At 41.8% G+C, this 21,637-nt stretch overlaps 1 long non-coding RNA gene across 1 annotated transcript in view; it reads left to right on the forward strand.

Moving 5' to 3' along the window:
- Positions 1-474: 474 nt before the first annotated feature.
- Positions 475-21,637, forward strand: part of LOC121900257 — a 103,981-nt gene continuing 82,818 nt past the window's right edge. The window contains exon 1 of the long non-coding RNA XR_006096944.1: positions 475-547. This is a non-coding gene — a long non-coding RNA (uncharacterized LOC121900257). The remainder of the gene's footprint in view (positions 548-21,637) is intronic.

A 21,637-nucleotide genomic window follows, 5' to 3' on the forward strand; every position in this document is an offset into this window, starting at 1 on the left:
AGAAACATGACGATGAATGCGAGCGGAGCAGAGGAAAAGGTTAGCAATAAGTTGTCAATCTGGCAGTAAGTGTACAGTACAGACTACAGTGGGTCAATTAATAAATGCTGCAACTTGTCAAGACCAAGAAAAGTCAAGTCTGTCGCTTCCCCAACTGCTGGAAAAGTGAAGAGGGTTAGCTCCAAAGTTAGCAACAATGTGTTAGCCTAACCTGACGATGCTAAACAGAGAAATAGAGAACAGAGAAATGTGAAACGTGGCTGCTAATCAACCCTCCGCCCCCGCCAGGCCAAACCACTCAACCTAGGGGAAACACTGGTATGTTTTAATTAGTGTATAATCACCTGAAAATAAGAAAATAAGAATCATTGTGTTTTTGTTGCCTTAGAATGACCCCTTTATATCTACATAGGGAGTGGGTCCTCTTCCACGGAGGCCGCCATGTTGCACCGCCATATTTCTACAGAAGCCCAGAACAGACAAACCAAACACTGGCTCTACAGTGGGCCTTTCGCAGCCACTGTAGCTTCTGCTACACACTTGGAAGGTAAGGGGAAGCAGTATTCAGTTGATTCCAATCTGCAACCTCACTACTAGATGCCACTAAATCTTACACACTAGTCCTTTAAGCTGTGGTGGAGGGATGATAACAGCAAGTGTGTTCAGTTGAACATTGTTTGAAGACAGACTTGAAAAAATCCGAACGTACTTTAACATTAAAGCAACATTTCTGTTGTATCTGGTTGAAAGGGAGCTAATTTTAATGACTTGAAAAAACATTCATTGTGTTGTATAGCTTAACCTATAGCAATGAATCATATTTAATAAAGTCATGTTTTGTATGTCAAATCTTAATCTGCAAAGTAACTGACTATGACAGATTATAGTAGTGAAGTATTCCCTCTGAATAATAGTGGAGTAGAAGTATAAGGTAGCATAAAATATAGATACTCAAGTAAAGCGGTATCACAAAATTAATAGTAATAGTAATAATGATAATAATAATAATGAGCACCTTTCATACAAGAGATATAGCTCAAAGTGCTTTACAACAAAATAAAAAATTGCAACACGTTAAAACAAGGGCAAAAAGTAGTAGGACAAAACTAGACATTAAAAAGACATTAGATGATAAAATATTTATTTATTTATGTATCTATTGGGGCCATGTACAGTGTTAAACATGAATGTTACCATTTGATGTACTACACCAGAGTTAGCTTATAGCTAATTTTCATCTGCAGTCCCTTAGGCAGGTCACAATTAAATCATAACATATATAAGTGAAAGTAAAAACAGAGACCAGTAAGAATAATAAAAATGAGAGAATTAGTAAAAAATTAATAAGAATGACATTAATTAAAAGCCAAATTAAAAAAAAAAAAGGTTTTCAGCTGTTGTTTAAAAATGTTCACAGAGCCTGAATCTCTTACAGCTCTTGGTAGGGTATTCCATAATTTTGGAGCATAGTTAAAAGCCGTGCAGCCTTTTTCCTTGTATGTATAATTGTGTGTATTGAAAAGTCCAGCAGTAGAAGATCTGAAAACTTGTGAAGGATTATGAAACGCCTGCAATGTACACCAGTCCCAAACCATTAAGAGCTTTAATAACAAGTAAGAGAACCTTAAAATCTATTCTAAAAGATACTGGGGGCCAATGGAGTGTAGCTAAAACTGGGGTAATATGCTCTCTCTTACTTGTTTTGGTTACAAGTCTAGCAACACAGTTCTAAATAAGTTGAAATTTTTCAATTGATTGCTTTGAAAGACCAGTAAAAAGAACATTGCAATAATCTAATTCATTTGAAATAAAAGCATTAATATGTTTTGTCAGCATATTTATAGGATGGGAATGGTTTATAAAAGGATATAAGGATGTTTTGATCATTTCTTTATGGGTGAAGTTAAATTTAACTCTGAATCTAGAACAATGCCCAGGCATTTTACTTTTATTTAATCTCTGCGACCAGATGCTTTTTGTAAGAGAGTAGATCTCTTTTAGCTTGTCGGCCAATGAAGAGTATTTCAGTTTTAACTTCATTTAGTTTCACGAAGTTATCGCTCATCCAATTTTAACTGCTGCCATCCTAGTACTCTGGGAACAGAGGGCATTGTCATTGACAGGCTCAAGCAAAATATACAGCTGCTTGTCATCAGCATAACTATGCAAATTAATTTTATATTCCCTGATGATATTACCTAAAGGGAGCATATAGAGTGAAAAAAGGAGTGGACCAAGACAACTTCCCTGAGCAACACTGAACATGAATTCCAGTTTTAACAAAAAATTTCCTCCCTAACAGGTAAGATTGGAACCAGTTTAAAACCGTTCCAGAGAGCCCAACCCAGTTCTCAAGGCGATCCATAAGGATATCATAGCCAATTCTTTCGAATGCATCACTTAGATCCAAAAGAATCCGAACAGAGATCTTATTGGCATCAGTGTTATTCTGATGTTACTGACAACATTAACAAAGGCCGTCTCTGTGCTGTGGTTAGCCCGGAAACCTGATTGAAACATTTCAAAAACATTGTTTTCATCCAGAAAACTATTAATTTGGTTAAAAACAACTTTTTTGAGTACATTGCAGTTACTTAAAACTGTCAAGGTTTGGTTGTAGGGGCTTTACAGCAGTTTTGAAGTCATCAAGAAAAATTCCACTTTCAAGGGATGTGTCAATAATATCTCTGATAGAGCTAAAAACACAAACAATTTTTAAAAAGTGTACTGGGAACAGGGTCAAGACAGGGCAGAGGATTTACTCTCTGATACAATCGTGCAGAGTTCAGGGCTCAAAATCATGGTGAATTTTGACATTTTGACGTTTTTTCTTTAGGTTGAGTATTAACTAACAATTTCTGCTCTAATAGAAGACACATGATTGGTAAAGAATGTTGCAAATTCCTCACATTTTGGAGGAGATGCTTAGTCCTCTCTTCTATTAGCGCTAGCTTCACAGCAGAGTGTTCAGACCCAGTCAAAACAATGCAGCTTAGATGGCCTGCTGCGTTTCTCCAGCGTCAGCCACATGATAGAAACGTCATCAACACACCAACTCACTCGCTGTGAAATCACTGCTGTGTTCAAACATGGGCTTAATCGGACATTACATGGACTTTGGACTAGGGAGCTGGCAGGGTAAAGTCCATTTGAGCTCCGGTCCAACTAATTCAGACATTTACGTTCACACATACAGCTCCTCCGGTTAATATCCAGATAACTTCAGGGTTGCAGTGCATGTGTGAAAGGGGCTCTGCAGTTGCTGCCACCAACTGTTATCACCCTGGAGAAATAAGCTCTCCTTGCGGAGCGTGTAGCAGAGTTTAAAGAAGCTAATTTATCCTTGTATATATTGTAGTGGACTGCTTGTCCAGATTTCTGCCATTTTCTCTTTGCTGTCCTACATGATCTCTTTAGTTTGTGAACAGAGCTTGTTATCCACGGTGATAGTTTACTATGAGATCTTTTTTGCCTTTAACGGGGCCACAATATTTGGGATGTTAGCCATGTTGTTATTAGATGAATCAACCATCTTATTTAATGAGCCACTTATGCTAGGTAGATAAGAGTGGCTTACTAATTCTGAGAATTTAAGTTGTGCAGCAATGTCTATAAATCGCTTTCGAACTATAACTTTTTGTTACTGGCAAACGTGCATCAAAATATAGACAGAAGTGAGCAAATACAGTGATATCAGTCACCAAGACAGCCACAGCCTTTTGACATTGCCAGGTAAAGGGTGTTACCTTGACAATGTGTGAGCTCATTGATATACTGAATGAGGCAGAGGTAGCACCTTTAGATGGCTGCGTAGAACAAGAAGTGATGACCAATGAGGAGTGAGTGTCCATAGCGGGGACACTCATTCACTCACTCAGGGGTGATTGTAAGCAGTCATGCAAGTGGGCTAGACAGAGTGCAGTGAAATATGTTTGCTGATTACATATGTGAGCCCAGTCGATTTGAGAAGTGATCTGTAAGCAAGCTAGGGATGACACAAACTAGGTTGGAGACTTTAGCACCCGGGTAGCAGATGGATACAGCTAGCTTTGAGTTCAGGTCCCTTGGGATGGAATCACAGACTATCAGCATTGATGGAGGGGGTATTGTACTATTGTGTTGGCACCTGCAGAGCAGTGTATTGCAGTCCTGCTGGACCTGACGTCCCTGATAATGGAATCACCCTAGCTATCATGTGCTGGTGGAAGGGGGTTCCTACCCAATGTAGAGGACACAGCACTGGGGGGATGCTGCCGTTGGCCAGTTCAGTTCTGGCAGAGTGTCTGGACACTGCCTCCTTCAGCAACCTGTGTTGTGAAGATGCTCGGGATCCGGGGTGGTCAGCAGTAGCCGATGGGGAGTGCTCTGCTCCTGGATGTGACAGTCTGGTCAGCGGAGGGTAATCTTTGTTGTCCAGGATGTCAAATCCACTTGCTGGCAAGACAGGGGGAACAGCTGATGAGGAGGGAGGACAGTCAGCGAAGTCAGGACGTTCTGGGGAAGGTGGAGATGTTAGACTTTCCAGAACTTGCAATTTATTCCTAAGGTGAAGAGCCTCCTATGAAAGCAGCTAGAGGTGGTGTTTACCCTGGCCTTACTGTTCTTAACCTGGACCCAAGGCTCTAGGATGGATGGAGTCGAGCAAACTTGGGTCTTAGGTTTTGCTCCAAGACTTAGCCACACTTCCTCCCCCAGGGTAGAGCAGCCTGTAGAGTGGATTGCTTCACCTCTGGACCACGGAATAGTGTTAACATTGACCTGGGCTAAAGCTGGGTGGCAGGACAGGCTGGCGCCACCTCGATTGCCCAGGAGGGAGAGGTGTTTTGACTGTGTTGTGGCTATGGATGATAGCTCCAGGATTAACTTGTCCCTCTCTCTGAGTTCAGCCTACAGTCGGGTGATGATGTCTGTCTCCAATTGTGCAAAGGTAGGATGGTAATTCACACACACACACCCATGTTTGTTAACCTCCCTGCTAAAACCCACCTGCTAGCCTAGCCTCAGGCTAAAAACAAACATAGCTAGACTTAGCAGGAGTTGATGTAGTCCAGAGAAGGTGAGGGGAAAAGTGCGATCAAGCATTAAAATTGGCACAAAGTCCTTAAAAGTGCAAAAAGCTTAAAATTCTCAATAAAAGCGACTGGCTAGCCTAGCCACCAGGCTATAAACAAACCTAGCTAAGCTAGCAGTAGTCGAGGCAGTTCAGTAGGCCAGACACAGCTGACAGCCAATTTAAGATTACAACTTAAATCCCAAATGTCCAACAACTAAAATCTTTTACCTTGTCAAAACATATAGGTAAAACAACCAGGATCTAAAAGTGTAGCATAAAATTGTGGCTTAAAAACAGGATAAAAATGTCAATTTATGACAGAGCTTCTGATGGACAAACACAACGCTGATGCATCTTAATGGTCAGTATGAACAGGATAGAGAGTAGGCTTGTCTTTTACATTGTTCATATGTACAGTTCTTGAGTTACCTTCCACCATTGGCTACTCTTTTAGTTATTGTCAAATTTAAAATGTGAGCTTCCTTGTTGATAATTAAATTACAGCAAAAAATAAAAAATATTTATGTAAGTCATTTAAACATGAGGAACACATAAAGAATTAACTATAGAATCCACATTTAACCATGAAGTTATCCCCCCAGAAAAGATAGTTCTCAGGTCATCAGAAGTGCAGCCCTGCTCTTTTATTTTCTCTTTCTATCTGTCAGCGCTGCCTTTGTCATGGTCACAGGCTATAGATAGAGTTGTCAAGTTGGACCTGCGGGTCGCGGGGTCGGGGAACCTCTTCACTTCTGTTGACCTTCAGACAGACAGATTTATACACTGTCAAGTCTCTGTGCAAGTCTCGGCGCTCCCACCACAGCACACACAGTGCCTTTCATGATCAGAGATAACTGTAATAAAGACGTCAGACTTTGACCCCTGTCACTCTTCATTTCACAGGTAATTGTCATGATTGCTGAATAACACACAGATTCGTAACAAATACATTAGCCAAATGAGGTGAGGTGAAGACTTTGATGGGTAGCCTGTCCGTGCTCTTGTCAGAGATGGGCTGTTTGGGAAAAAAAACAACTTGACTGATTTGCAAGTATAATCATGGTAAATTACTTGTAGCTCATTTGCAGATTGTTGTCAGCGAGATGGAATGCAGTTTACCCATTTGACAGCTTAGTTAGCAGTCCAAGGACTTGTGAAATATCACACGTCCTATTTTTCCAATTTGGAAGCCACGCAGGGAATGTGAGACTGGAAATTGTGAGATTAAGCTGAGGTTCACCTCCAGCTCCCACTGGGCATATGTCATATATTTCACAATAATAAAGAATTGTGACTATGAATTAAAGATTTTATCTGTTTTGTTTCTATTTATTGTTGTCAATAAAACACAAATGTATTTTTTCTAAGTTCCATAAATTAGACATTTCGTAACTAAACAAGTAACCAAAGGGCAGTAATTGCAAGACCAGAAGGGCTCAGCTAACAAGCTAACAATAAATGTGAATTATCATTGTCATGGCATCGCTGCATTTTCATCTCTTTTTGTGTTACCCCATGTGGGTAAACAAGCGGTTGACATAAGTTAATTATTAATTAAACATGAAGCAGAGAGAGAAAAGCATGGAGCAGTCCCTAAAGAGACCTCTAAACAAACGGGGCGTGGAGCAGGTACCAACGCGACCCCGGTCCCAAGAGTGCTGTCTGTGGTGAGACTGCCGACTCACTAATGAGCTGTTTGCAGAACTGGGTACACAGTGACAATGACCCCTGACCTTCACCCACACCGTCTGGGGAACAGTAAGGGTTAGAGAAGAAAAACCTGCCCTATCTGTGCTGCTTCTTCACTCCCTGCTCCTGGTCAAATGAGTTTTGTGACTCTGCTGCCTTGCTGCGCTTTCTCAAATCTCTCTCTCTCAGAATGAATCGCTGCAGCTGAAGAGCAACATTTCTTTCCTTTCTCAAATTGACCCTGCGGTGCTTCATAATGTCACAGCGTTAGGAACTTGATAACACTGGCTGAGCTTCACAATCACTTACATAATTACTATTGTAAAAGGGCCATAATGAGCATATCGAAACACACAACCTTCAGGCACTCTATCGCCATCCCCGTTTTTAATTATCCTGAACATACAGGATTTTTTTTTTCCTCACAAGTGTTCTTTACAGTGAAAGAATATGAGATACTAATGACCAGTTTGACAGTTTGATAGGGGGGAGATGTGTGTTTGAGGATGCCAGCGCGTCGGCCGCCGAGCCCAGCGACAGTAAAAACCCATCTAATTAACCCTCCTGGTATGACATCATGTGATTGAATTAAAACCACATCATCTCCCTCTGGGTTTGCCTGGAAACAAACCCCAACAATTCATTCGCTAAGCTTTAATTTTCAAACCTGTTTCCTGATGCAAAGATAATTACCAGCTTCATCTCGGGTGGGTTTTTGTTCCATCCGCTGTTCATTAATAACGATAAGAGGTTGGAGGTTAAAAACCCATTTAATTGCCTTTATATTAATGACATTATGAATAGCAGGGACTGTAGAGTCTAATTCTGTCCAGTAGTTAGTCTACATGCAGGGCCCCCTGGAGGGCCGCTCATTTTGCCAGAGTTACACCACGGCAAAACTAGAATTAATGTGCGCCACACTTTAACAGTGATGACAAACATGCTCTCCAGCAAGGAATTATCTTGAGAAATGGCTGCAGAGACAAACTCTCCCTCTCTTCCCCTCCTCTCCCTCTCTCTCTCTCTCTCAAACACACACACACACACTCACTCCAGTTGAAATTGCATCATGAATCCCCATTTTGTAAACAGAGTCCAATCAAACTCATTTTAGATATTCTATTGCCTTTCAGGGCCCCAGCACTAATTAGAGTCTCTTTACCCTCATGTCCTGTAGAGGTGAATTCCTTCCCACCTCCGAAAAGAACTGCAACCGAGTCGGGCACTGATGACTAAATTGTACTCTACTTAGGAATAATGATAATGAAAATGCCTCTCAGCCAAGCCATTTCACCCATGAATATTGCAAAGAGGTAATTTCAGCGAAACGTTGGCATTTTAACTAATTTAAATTCCTGTTATCTCTCCGGTTTTTGGCTGGTTTTATGGTTACTGGAGCAGATTTAGTTGTGTATGCATTATGGCCACAAGAGCTTAACCATACATCTGAATGCTAATTAAACATTTGAATAATCAGCTGAAAAAGTAGTACAACATGGTGAATGCTGCCTTATTGTAAGTGAAGCTAACGTCTAAGCATCTAAACCCTGATTTTCTCTTAAATTTGCATTATTATTTCTTTGCTGCTAGTTAACCCTTTAACCAATGCAGTTGATTATTTCTTTGTTTCCGTCCCTCTACTGTCAACACCTTCCTGCGTCTGCTTATTCTCACATAGTATGAATAAAGTAAAAGTTCCCGAATTTGTAGCATAATGATCTTAACTAAATAGCACAAGGAACTTATTAGTTTACAAGTATCACCAGCCAGAAATGAGGCCAAGGGGGGATGATGAATGAGTATATTTCCCCAAGCAAAAGGCTGACCTGGATACTGCTTTCTTTCCTCTCCTTCCTCAGTGCCAAGTGGGCCACCATTTTTCACTGGCCTCACACTTAGCCACGGACAGGCTTATTCAGGCCCATGCTAAAGGTAGCCCTGACCCGCAGTCCGCCTCCGCCGCCATCCTCCCTCTGCACTCATCCGAAAATTGTAATCCCTTCGCCAGGGCCCCGTAATTTGATCAAATAGCATGCACCCTTCCCCACCACTTATTGGCCAATTAAGTCAAGTTCTCACGCAGGGGGTCCAGCTGGCTCGGTGTTATCTGGGGATGAATTGATTGAAGCCATTCCACATCTATGAACCCTACTTTAATGATGTAGGTGATAATACTTGTAATTCTTCTCAGTCAGGGGACTCATGGGCGCAGCTGTTACCGCAATAATCCTTGTCCTGATACACTGAAGTACCAGCAAGGCATTAATCTGTCTCTCAGATTCTCCTCCGCCAGGTTTTTCTCCACCCTTTCCTCCCTCATTCCTGCCTTTGCTTATGTCTGGTAGCTAATACTACATCTGTGAAATGTGACATTGAAGGTGTGCGCATAAAAAAAAAAAAAAAAAAAAAAAAAAAAAAAAAAAAAAGATGAGGTGTAACACACGATTGTGGGGGATTTGATGTTAATGATTACGCACCGCTTGCATTCTCCAGTTCGGGCCCTGACCACTTTGTTAAAAAAAGACAATCCCCCCCCCCCCCTACCCCTCCTCCAACTACCATGACAACTTAAGAAGGATAGATTTAGGACTGAAAAATCAATAAATACATGCATTAGTTTCAAAGGCAGACATTAACATTCTAAAACAGACTTCTCTATAATCCTGCCTCTAGCCATTCAGTCAAAATATCAAATTATCATAATGAGGTCTAACTGCATATAAATGCTAAGCATTAAAATCAGAGAAGGAGGTTACACATAATGCAATACATTCTTTATTACAAATTGCACAGTATCTCTATATAGGTACATCTCTCTATAGGCTCCTCACTTAATATTGTAACATGAATTTGCATTGCGGCACATTTCATTATCGTTAAAACTATGACAATGAGAATAAGTAATGATAGAGCAGGAGTGTCATGTCCTCATGCCTTTGTTTTGCATATTTCTTCATAAAGGTGGAATACTTTGTCAAAAATTAAAAATACAACACGTGACCTGAATTTGAGGCATATTATGCACAAAAGAGTTGAGTGCGCTCTTAAGAGTGTCGACGTTGTCTTTTAACTTGAGATCAGAGAGTAAGAATTGCATAGGAATTAGTCTGAAAGTGTAGCCTCCATCCCTCCTAAGTTACTCAGTTAGAGATGGGAGAGGAGGCCGCTGGGACCTTGACAGGCTCCGTTTTAGACAGTCAAATCACTGCAGTTTTTCCACTTCTGAAGAACATGGAGCCATTTGAGCCATACACACACAAACAGTATCTAATAACACGCTCCAAGTCACCATTAGGTCACAATTAGGGTCCTCAGGGGTGCACAGATCTGTCAGGGTCAGGGGTTACCAAAGCCAGGTGGAGTCTGGGACAAATTTATCAAGGGAATGAGACCGTGCAGGCTACGCTACAAAGTATCGTCAACAACGGCGAACACATGCAGGCCAGCTGGTGCTCTGTGACACCGACAACACTCACCTGCCAATAAAGAATGAAGATATTTCCTCTACAATTCATTAACCAGCCTCTCTTTTGTGTCTCTCTTCAAACGCTATGCTGGGCATTTACTGTCTGCAGTTATTAAAATAATTTCCACATAGTAATGTTCACAAGGCAGAGTATCCATTTATCTGTGCCATTAAATTTACATTGCCAACTTCTGTAAAATGTATTTCCCTTAAAGCAATTGTGTCTTGTAGGGAAACATAAAATCTTACATTTTGTATTATGTGTGTAAACTTAAGTATACTGATAGAATTTGCAAATCACTCTGAAAATGCATTGAATAACGATGAATAATACATAACCGCTGTACAAATTAGACTGGTGTGAGCTCCAGCGTGCCCCGCTACGAGTGTTCGCTGAATGCCATGAAAGATCTTGATATTATGGATGAAAAATTGGGCGAGTAAGCAGCACTAGCAAGCTGGATCAGACTCATGGTAAACAATTTAGCGTGGGGGGGTGTACAGTAATTACTGCTTTCAGTCTCATTTAGAAAGCCTGTTGGCGTTCGGGAGCATGATGTCACTACAATGCTGGATGCGTTTCTCGATTCGTGATGCGTAGATATGAACAGTGATTTAAGTGACAGGACGTTTGAGCTGTCATGCCAGCTTTGAACACTTCCTACCCCCCCCCACCTCCCCTTTTTTTTCCCTTTTTTTTTTTTTTTTTTTTTTTTTTGCTCCCCTTCTAGACAGTGTCACGCCTACTTTTGTCTGAACACATATTGCTCAGTTTAACTGCTACTTTTTTGTCTTACAAATGTGTGTGTTTGTGGGGGAAGAAGCCATAAATGATCAGCAACCTTGAAGTCTGTTTATGTCTTCAGCTGATATAGGGGGGGGGGGTTCATTGAAAAATCAAATGAAGAAATGCATTATGTACATTTATGTGCATACATGGCAAATTAGCAAAGCAGCGCGGGTTTGCATATGTATGTATGTGTGTATGTGTGTGTGTGTGGCTGCAGGATAAAATAAGCAACAAGCATTTTGGGCTTGTAAACACAAACATAGAGGAGCGTCTGTTGGTTTCTGTCCTTATTATTTTTGGCAGGGTTGCATATGTTCCCTGTGCAGAGCCGAGCTTGATTATCATTCCAATCAGCAGAGGTGGAGAGAGTCACATTAATTTGTAGTAATTAATAGCACTGCTGCATCTGACAGCACATGCTAACGAGACCCTTTGATTGTTTGGATCTCTAAGTGTGCCTCTCCTTGTTTGCATCACCTCGGAGGAATTCGTAATATCAAAGCTTAGCGCTATCTGATACTTGTCAAAATGCAATTTATAAAAGTTTAATTCTTTTATTGATTTAGTTTAGGTTTGATGCCTGCAGTGTCAGCTCCCCTGGTAGAACTTAGTGGATTCAAATGCTTGTCACCAGCTCGGCCTCCTTTTTACTGAGAACAATTGCCATAGGCCAGCCCAACAGGCATGGTTTAATTGCCATTAATTAAAAGCATAAATCTTTTTCTTCAGTTGCTCTGCTCTTAAACAGGGCTTTGCGTAGCTGCTTTTTTCCTGTGCTTGTCAGAATCCCTCCTGGCTAGTCAGGGTTCAACCCCCCCCTCCTCCCCCCTTTCCTCCCCCCTTTCCTCCCTCCTCTCTTCCTCCCTCCCTCCCTCACTCCCTCCCTCCCTCCTCACCCCCCCCCCCCCCTCCTCTCTCTGCTCACCAGACGTTTCTGGAATCATCTTTTTAGCACGCTCCTGCATGATCTGACGTGAAGTGCGGGCAGCATGGTGATATTTAGTAAACCGGCTTCCTTCTTTATTGATGTATAATGAGGTCAAATGAATCCCCTCATACGCATGCTTAGATGGCTCCTTGCCTCAAATCCTTTCTGACAGCGAGTAAAACAGCCGGCAAACACAACGCCGGCTCCCAGAGACATGGTTGTGAAAAAGCAGGAGAGGGAGGAGGAAAAAAAAACCCTCTTTTATACCTTTTGCAATTTCCCTCCTGTCTAGTCCTTAATTAGACACTTATTAGCCTCTGAACAGTATTGCTCTTCTGCTCTAAGCCTCTAATACTGCAAATACTGGATGGTAGAATTAACATTAATGCCAGGTTTATTATCAAATGACAGCTCTATTTACCTTAAGAAAAAAGAAAAACATGATTTGCTTTTTTTTTTTGTCGAACATTAGATGCTTTCATAAAACTTCTGTTTAAATTGCACCACATTCTGCAGTTTAACATTGGTTGTATGTTGGGGTGATGTTTGGCGTCACCCAACACCCCAACCATAGTTTAAAAAAGGGATCACTGGCATCTTAAATTATTAGTGGTGTCAAAACAATTCAATTCCCTTTCGCGGCCAGGCCTCGTCCCCTCGCCCTCAGCCCGGCGCCCACCGCTCCTGGGTGGCCATGTCACCGTCAGCGACTCATCGGAGCCCTACGCCCGTTTACGCATATTAGCTTTTTGCCTCATCTGGCAGTATTCGCAGCCATTCCCCCTGTGCAGCTGCATATATAGTCAGGGCTGAGCCTTCCCAGGCCTTATTAAAGCCAAGAGAGTGTTTCAGTTCAGGGTCATTGAGAGAGTGCAGCACATAAATATGTTAGGGCTGCACTATCAGCCGGTCAGTTTACTGGGGGTGATCGATGATGGTCCCAGCACACTCGCCCAACAAACATCTTAAGCGGATGCGGTTTTTGCTTAATTGGGAGCTTTGCAGCTCAGATCCCGACTTATTTGATGTTGATGATGAAGTCCCATGAAAGCTGTGAGATTCTTGTAAACTAAATGTGTATGCACGCCGTCTTCATTCGTACGCTGGTCAGAACTGTTACCCGTCAATTTGACCTGCATAGTTTCCCTCTTCATCTGAGGGCGTATGAACGCACACACACACATACGTACACGCATGCCCCGAGCTCATTTTTAATCCTCGCAGCTCACTGTGAAGGCAGGAGGAAGTTCCAATTAAAATTAAAATAAGCTCTTTTAACGGTCTCTTAAATTGACAACTGAACAATGATTTTTGAATTGGTATCTGTCAAAGGTCTCGGAAAATCCTCAGTTGATAAGGCCCAACGCATCCAATTAGTAGCAGAGTAGGGCCTCAGCCAGTAATGATTTCCAGGTCCCTTAAGATGTGGCGCGGACACTTATTGCAAATTACTGACAAAGAGCCCTGCTGTATTGATGAGGGGGAGAACAGCCAAGTCTCCATGTTCCCATCAGGTGGACGAGCACCAAGAGGGGCCTGAAGGAGAGCCCGGGTGTCTCTCTCTCTTCCTCTCTCTCCCTCTCTGCAGCCATAATGTGGCCTCGCTATGTAGCTCATATATATAGCCCCCCTGCTGACACGGACTCCGAGAGACCAGCCTCTCTTGACATGAGCCCCAGCTCAGGGAAAATGCTAATGCTAACATGAGGGAGGTGTCAGGAGCGGATCATCAATAATGTCTGCAAGTTTACTGCCCTCTTCTAATTATAGCTCCTATCTCTCAGGGCCGCAGGAGGCTGCAGGGCAGCTACTTAATTGAGCTGAGGTAGATTTCCTTCCCTATCATATCCGTGGCCCCATTGTTTACAGTCCTTGAAACTGATTGAAAGGAATCAAAAGATTCATGGAGATGTGATTCAGTGCAGAATGTATTTGGTATGCAGGAAGAATGAATAAAGGAGGATGATTCTTGCTGGTCAGGTAGGGATTTAGATTTGAAGGCCATACGGTAGCCAGAGGTCATATCATTTATTCTCAGCATTGATGCTTCTGGAATGCTCTATGCGCTATGTATTCGCTTCTCTGCGTTCCAGCTCGTCCTGGCACCAGAAGGGCAAATGAGAGCAGCCGCTATGACAGTCAAGTAACTAGCACCGTTCACCTCAGTTATGGGAGTTAATAAATAGATAATCACATTTTGCATTTAGATCTGCTGCTTGTGTAACGTTTCCTCCACAGTCTCTCGGGAGCGTTGCTGCGGGTCCACAAAGCTCTCAGGCCATGTTAAGTCCCCAGATGTTTCCAGGAGTTTGAGGCTTCCATCCCGCTGTAGGCTCAGTAAAGAAGGTGTTGACCCTAGTGACCTGAGCCTGCTTCCATTGGGTGAGAGAGGGCCGCTCCATACTCTGTGCTTCAGGGTCAAATGGTTGGTAGTTTGTAGTTTCCTCTAGTTAGATGTTTGTTGCAAATGACTGTTGAGGACTGAGAGGATTCGGGCTGTTAGCGGAGTAGGTATCTCCGGCAAGGGAGAGGGATACGTGATGTTTTTGACATTTTGCTCAAGGGGATGATTTTGCTTCCATTTTCACGTGTGAACACAGCATGAGCCGGCTGTTGATTGGTGATTAGCGCTAATGTCATTGTTTATCTTTTTATAATACATACAGAAATATTTGATTTTTGATGCTTTGTCTGCATCTGTTCATTGTCTGCGCGCCTGCGTTTCTAATCCCCAGTAAACTTGTAGCCCTCTGCACGTCTGTGTTCCTTTAAGATGAGAGAGGCTTTGATTTCCCCCATCTTTGTGTCACACTGACTGGCATACTATTTGACAGGTGGAGTTAAAATAGAGAAAATTGTGGATGAAAATTCGTCAGTCTCAATCTCTTGCCCTGGGCTGTAGGCAGCAGAGACAGAAGCCCACTGCTTTGTGTCAAATGTTTATCAAAGGGCCTGATTAAATTGCTGTGTTCAGGGTAACAGCCTAATAGAAAAAAAATGAAATCCCTATACCTTGGCAAGCAGTCCTTGTATGATTGTGAACAGAATAAAGCGGGCGGGATACCGGGGTGCCAGAAGAAACCTCTGACCAGCCAGCTGTAAAGGAGGCTGGAATATCATATGCCCTTTGTTGTCGCAAAAAGAGACGCAGGGTCTGAGATCTGTTGTTGTTCTCACTTTCCTCTGTCTTCTCAATCATTCTTTTTTTCTCTTTATTGCTGGAGGAAATAAACCTGGCCCCTTTTGCTGAGGCTGGCTAGCTTCCCCTGGCCATTCCTCTCTGTTTTGTTTCAAAAGGGCAAGGCTCCCCAGCCTGAGCAGTTTGCCCTGCAGTCCCACGCCAGGGGCGATGCTTGCCTCAGCTGCTTCATCACCGGGGGACTGGGCTAACGTCTCCTGACTGCACTTAGCTGTGTTTCTCTGATACGGTCATATCACATCAGCCTGGGCACATGTGACATTGCATCTCTTCCTAACTTTAAGCAGTTTGTTGCCATCCATGTTCTTTCTGCTTTTATCTTCTCTTTTTTGAGTGATGTTATGATTTGTTGCAGTATTTTCTGGCAGCGCCGCTGCCACACATTTGTGTCGGATAACAGGGCCTATTACAAGATCTCTCGATCTGGCCAGTTTTCCCCTACAGGAGACACAGGGAGCTAGGCCTCCCCCCCTCCCAGTTTTTTTTTTTTTTTTTTTTCTCATCCTTACCCCCGCATTTGAATTTCTAGATAATAGGCTTTGACTTCTGGCTGCACGTTTATGGGTCTTTTCATGTTATCAGCTTAGCTCATAGCGTGGAGCTGAAGAACACAGACTCCTAGTGACAGGCCAGCCAGTCAGCAAGGCGAGCCTGTCAGGATCTCTCATACACTAATGATTTCCCTTTAGTCTATTTTCTGTCTCATTGGCCGTTTCCTTCAAAAACAAAATTGCTCATTTAAATTCTCATGCCTGGGGCATTTTGGTCTTCAAATATTGTTGGAAAGTGAAAGGATTAGGCAAAATATGCTTTTTTAAAATGTTAATATATTTTCTGGTTCACTTTCTCCTCTGAGGCCAATTAGGGAATTTCTGCTGGCTGCATTAATGTCAAACTGACATCCCCAGCTATAATTACACTGTGCTTGAAACCTAACTTTCACTTGTGGGTAGATGAGTGTGCCTTGCAGTGACACAGAGACTCGCTCTGCCAGCTTTTGATCATTTAATCATTGCTTGCTTTCTTTCACTCTTTCCTCCCTTGCTTGCTGATGATTTCACCTTTTATTCTTTCTGTTGCAAAATGCAGCGTTGTGTTTCATTATTCACCGCCGTATTTTGCAGGGTTCATTAGTGACATCATCCCTCCACTTTGCCCGCTCACAATAACACAAGAAGAAATGGGATGGTCCCTTCAGGTGCAGATACCATATGTACATTGTTTACTCGCTTGATTCACGATTTACATTGTGTAGTTTGTGTTTTCTGCATGTTTTTTTTTTTATTTTTTTTTTACGGTGCGGGGAACGAGCGTACTGTCAGGAATTGAAGGATGGGTAATACGTGGCACAAATGCGCCGTGCCTTTGCCAGTTCTCCTTATGCTGCAGTTCTGTGTCAAGACCAGGGAGTCGCTTAATGATGGTTAATGCCTTCACCATGAATATGAATGCCTCCACAAAGTGCATCTGAAACCATGTGGCAGATCCCGCTTGTGATTTGGGCTCCTTTTGCCTGTCAGTTGCCATGGAACCACCGATATTTAATACATTCTAAATATCTGTGAGGAAAAAGGTAGATTGATATAAAACCAAATCATCTACTTTAACATAAGAACAACAGTTATATTGATAGTAGAGATTTTGTGGAGGTGTGATTTGTGTACTAATGTGCAGCCATTTTCATATTTATACACTCAGAGTGAAAGAAAAGGCAGGTTGCATTGAGACGTGAATGTGTTTGACACCGGATTTTCTCTTAAATCAGATAAATATTTCAGGAGAGAGGGGGAAGACGCTTCAGTAGTGAAGAGTTTCATGTTTTAGTGAAAGCTTTCAGGGCTTTATGGTTATGGTCAAGCTGTTATCTGGCGTCAATACCTAAGTTTTCCTCTCTCCAGGTGGGAATACCTGCGCAGGGATGTGATTTGAAGCCAACCTTCACCGCTGGTATGAGGTTCGGAGCTCATTTTCTGACACCGAGCGTCGCTATCAGATGAAAAGGAGGCTCTTTTTGAAGGAGAGACACTCCTCCTCATTTCCCTCCAACAGCTTGACAATGGCGACACCAGTCAAGTTAACGACCCTGTGATTGTTTTGAATTTCCACGAGCCAATGTTGGACACCGTCAATCTGTTACAGTATGTGCTGTTGCTGGCTCTGGGGAGGAAGAGAGAGAAAAAAAAAATCACACAGCACAGTTTGACAAAGTGCACACAAGCTTTCTCAGCTACTCGTAATGTCCATCGGCCACCCCATCCACCCTCTTCTCCCCTCCTCCTCCTCTTCCTCCACCTCCTCCTCCTCCACCTCCTCCTCCTCCGTCTTTTCTCCTCGCCTAACTCTGTTTGCATTGTTTTACCATTTTGCTTGGACTTCAGGTAATAGGAAATGGCACTGACCCCTCCTGATCCCCCCGATTACCTTTGTGAAGCGTGAATGTGGTATGAAATCACACATCAGGAGACGAGTTGTAATTATTTTTGCGATGCCATCAGCATGGATCAATCACTCAGGGAGGCTGCTAGTGGAACGCCGCTCGCAGCCATGGATGGAGCCAGCAGCGACCCTCTTTGACTGACAGCTTTGGTAATTAAGTGATTGTATAGACCCCTCTGACTGTTATAACAACCTTGTCAGGGCCAGTCTGCGTTTGGAACACACTCGAATCAATGTGTTCTCCGCTCCCTGAGCATCTCTGATCATGTACCTCAGACGGAAGCAGGAAAAAAAAAAAAACAGAATCCTTTGCAGTGACATTGCTTTTCTTAAATATTTGTCATGGCAAAAAAAAAAAAAAAATACTCTCATACATAATACAGGTTTTTAAGAATCTTTTATTCTCATGGCAGCTCAGAAGTCTTAATAACCTTGATAAATAAAAGCTGATTTTACTCAACGTGTACTTTCCTCTTTCATTATGTTTAGAATCATATGTCATAAAATACTAACCTGTGCTTCAAATTTGAATGTCACATGTTTCATTACCGCACGGACCCGTGAGTGGAAATGACGTTTAGAGGTCGGAATAATATACAATATGTCCATCTTAAATGTCACATTGCACTCATGCTGCAACCTTTAATTTCAAAGCTCCTGGGATGTAATTTTGCATCGAAATTTGATTCCCATCATGGTATCATCTTAGCCTTTTCCATCGCACGGAAATGAAAAAAAATGTTCTCCGTCTGCCAGAGGAGAAGTACGGTGTCCTGCATGTGTAATCTGATCACTAATACACTTGTAAAAGAGAATAATTGGTGCGAATGTTCCCCAACTATCACAACATCCACCTCACTGAAGTGCAGCTGTAACAACTATAATAGGGTGATGTGTCATTTATTACTCATCAGTTTAGAGCTGCGATCAATTATTAGCCAATTACTAAATGAATCACATATATTTTGATTCATTGTTTAGTGTCTTTCTCTCATTCTCTGATTCCAGCTTCTCTTATGTTATTTTCTTGTTTCTTCAGTCTTTGATAGCAGTAAACTGAACATCGTTGTGTTGTGGACTGTTGGTTGGGACAGAAGAAGACATTTGAGGATGTCATCTCGGTCTTTGGGGAAATAGTGATTGACATTTTTCACCATTTTCTGACATTTTATAGAGCAAACTACTAATTGATTAATTGAGAAATAGTCCACAGATTAATCAGAAATGAAAATAATTGTAAACTTAATCAGTTTACTATAGCAGACACTCATGAGTTCAGTCTATCATTTACATGTGGACTGTCTGAACTACTAAATTCAAGGAGAGGATGCAAAATTGTGAAGGTACCTAAAGTATCTGGGTCCAGTCATTTAAAATGAACACAAAACTACTAAAAACTTCAAATGTTTGAGTTTTTGATAAGTTAAATCATAGCTGAACTTTTGAGAAGAGTCTCTACTGTAAATATGTTCATTATGACATCTGTCTGATTATTAATCCTACAGTGTAACCTCTTGTTCTTGTTTCTTATTGGACAACACAAAGTATTTCCTATGTGTTTGTCTTTTGATTTACAATATTTGGACTCCATCAACACACCATAAATCAAAGAATAAGTTCAGGTCTTTGCCAGTTGATGTACAGTTTTGTCATCTCTCCTTCTATAAAATGAGCCACATCAGTCGCTTCTTCCACAACTTCACTCAACTTGATCTGATGTCTGAGTTGAACAAACTGTTGCTTCAACTCTTAGAGGTCTGCAAGTCAAAGCCAAGCTGTTCAATGTTATTTTCTTGCCTTATTCAGAGAAATTCTTATCAACACTTTTGATTATTTTGACCTGTCATTTTCTCTCTTGTCAAGCATCTAAAGGAAGAGAACAAATATTTTCCAAGAATTTTTTTTTCCACTCAAAGTGCAAAGATGCTTTTAGTGAACGTCCAAACAAATCAACAATTGATTTGAACGGTGATTCTTTGGAGAAATGTGGATGTGTTGGCTCTCAACTTCTATGTCAATTAACATAAGATCACTGCATCTCTCCTCCTACCTTCTCTTGGCTTATCGTGACCTCTCGGGAATGTTACCAACACACACACGCACACACACACACGCACGCACACACACAAGATTAAGTGTGTGATATTTGCTGGACCCAGATACTTCAAAACACATAAGACCTCCGTGTGCCCAGGTGTGAAAACGGTCTTGAAGTCTGGGAAGATATTTCACACAGGTTCATTTTAACTTCTTTTTTTTTTCTTTACTAGAAGTAAGTAGTCATTGCAACAGACTGATTTGCAGCAACATGGTTCTGGAATTTTAAAGGATTTGATTTTGGGGGATTGTGAAGGTTCCTGCACGTTTTTATTAAATGACCTAATAGAGGTTTGACAGCTGTACGGCCAGTCGCACCATCCTGGGACACGTTTAATAAACACACTTCTCCCACTCAAACATTTCCAAACAGAAGAGATCTCTGGCTGATATTGGGTTGATTAGTCACTATGATCTTCTGACCGTGAAGTAACCGGAAATCATACATACCGTTACACAGCTCCGACCATCTGTTAAGACAACGCTGATGGGACGGTCAGTCAGACTTTAGGCCACGCCCTGCTCATCCTGTACATAACTATATCAAACATTTAGTTCAGCACTTCAGCAAATTTGACTCACTTGTTTCTAATTTAGTAAAATATCCCCACAAATATTTAACTGCAAGTTTCCAAACAAGAAATAACTTTTTTTGTGATTTTCTTCTGTAAATTTGATGACAGAGTAATAATGTAAAGTTTTCCTCAGTCATGCAATTTCAATTTAAAGGTTTTTAATGACTTTTTATTAGATCATAAATAAGTGATGTAATTGTTTCTTTTCTTGAGTGACTGTTTTAGATGACAGTCTGAACAGATGCACTTTGTCTTTTTAAGTGATCTTTTCACTCACGGTTTGACTTTGTTCTGCAGGCGCGTGACAGGTACACGCATCTTTTTACTGGACTCTGAGTTTTGTATTGAGATCAAATTACATTTACATTTAACTGGGAAAAACGTGTATTTTAAAAATTCTGCTTTTTAAAAGTGGATACTTGAAAATCATACTAAAATCCACATGATTTTTTCCACTTTCATTATTTAGTCCAAACCAATCAATCAAATGGCCCCTCATCTGTTCTGATTGGATCTTGCTTTTCATGACGTTGTTCCACAGATGTAGTGTCGTTTAAAAAAAAAAGAGATCTGCTCTGTGTGATCATTACAAGAACAGAAACCAAGCAAATTTACAGAAACTTATTTTACCCTTTACCATGTCTCTTTCTAAAAGTTGTACAACCACTCCTACACACACACACACACACACACACACACACACACACACACACACACACACTCCATCTGTGTGTGTGTGTGTGTGTGCGCGCAGCTCCGGCTGGTCCAGCACCTCTCCTGCGGTGATTGACAGTCTAAATGCGGGGTGTCTCTTTGTAAACGCTGCAACTGTGCAACCTAAAGGTCGCCAGCGGTGAAGTGACAGCTTACACGCAAAGCCGCCAGAGAATCAATATGGTGCCAGCCACTATTACACTGTCCCATCATCGACCATCAGCTGAGGCCAATAAGACGATACCCTAACTGGTAGCATTCAATTTGCTCCTGCGGCGCCTTAAAGCTAATAAAGCGATTGATTGTTCCTGTTTTCAGTTGATGAACAACACATTGACTGACATGTTTAAGCATCGCTTTGATCTGATCTGAGCGATTTGTAGGGAATAAGGTTTAGAAAGGGCCTGATTACAGGCTGCAGGATATTCTAATTGGCTCTCCACCGGGGAGATAATGTCTTTTATATTTGTTCCAGGTTGTTTCTATGAGTGTCACTTTGCTTTTAGACTGAGCTCCGTTAATGGCTGACTGCTTGATGAATTTAATATCCACTTCTTCAGCTGAAATGTGAAGCAACTCTGCTCATTAAAGGGCAGCTGGCTCTCAGTCTGCTGGTGAACTTCACTCCGGTTGACTCTCACTCTGTCGCCGCCTGCTGCTCAAACTCTGCCAGCAAACACAGATGCTGTC

The sequence above is a fragment of the Thunnus maccoyii genome, chromosome 7 (genome assembly GCF_910596095.1).
Source record: "Thunnus maccoyii chromosome 7, fThuMac1.1, whole genome shotgun sequence".
NCBI lineage: Eukaryota > Metazoa > Chordata > Actinopteri > Scombriformes > Scombridae > Thunnus > Thunnus maccoyii.